A 1044-nucleotide genomic window follows, 5' to 3' on the forward strand; every position below is an offset into this window, starting at 1 on the left:
GGGGGGGGGGGGGGGGGGGGGGGGGCGCTAAGGCCGCGACTAGCTCAGCTCTACCCCGGCGGCCGCAGGGCTGGGCTGGCGAGGGGGCGGGGGACGGGGAGGGGCGGAGAAGAGGGGCTGGGCTCAGGGGCGTGTCCCGAACGCCCCATCCTCGGTCCGGGGTCCTGCCCCACCAGCCTTCACCTGGTCCGGGCCTTCCCTCCTGCCCGAGACGTGGAGAGCAGGAGAAACGGAGGAGACCGTGGATGGAGAAGGTCCCCGCTGAAGGTCTCCTGTTGGTCACAAGGCTGATATCCTCCCGCCCCAGCGGAAGAATAAAACTATTCCATGTCGACTTAGTTGTCTATCGCCCCCCCCCTGCCTTGTCCCCCCCCCCCCCCCGCTGTAAAATCACCCGGACAAGGGGCGCCTGGGTGGCTCAGTCGGTTGAGCGCCCGACTTCAGCTCAGGTCACGATCTCAGGGTTCATGAGTTCTAGCCCCGCATCAGGCTCTGGGCTGATGGCCCGGAGCCTGGAGCCTGCTTCGGATTCTGTGTCTCCCTCTCTCTCTGCCCCTCCCCCGTTCATGCTCTGTCTCCCTCTGTCCCAAAAATAAATAAACGTTAAAAAAAAAAAATTTTTTTTTAAATCACCCGGACTGTATAGACCACTTAACCCTGGCAATTCCAGTATCAGCCAAACCCACCCACTGGGCTTGATCCTTTCTTTTGGGCGGGGAATTTTAGGTTTACGGTGGTTCTGGGAGCGAGTTGTAATGACTGCACTGAAAAAGGGGAGTTATAAATAGCCAGACCCGGACATCGCCTAAGGAGACTCGGTGGAAGGACAGGTTACACAGTTTCTGTTGTGTGGATTCTCTTTGCCTCCCTCTGGGCTGAGGTCTCCGAGTCCGGCAGAGTTGTGCACTTAACAGTCTCCTGCTGTTGGCACAACATACTAATTATTCACCTCCCCAATTCTTGGTGCTTCCTCACCCCTTGTATTGATAAACATCTTCCTTCACCCACTCAAGAAAGAAGAAAAAGTAAATAATCTGTCATTTA

The sequence above is a fragment of the Panthera uncia genome (genome assembly GCF_023721935.1).
Source record: "Panthera uncia isolate 11264 chromosome A1 unlocalized genomic scaffold, Puncia_PCG_1.0 HiC_scaffold_17, whole genome shotgun sequence".
NCBI classification, from domain to species: domain Eukaryota; kingdom Metazoa; phylum Chordata; class Mammalia; order Carnivora; family Felidae; genus Panthera; species Panthera uncia.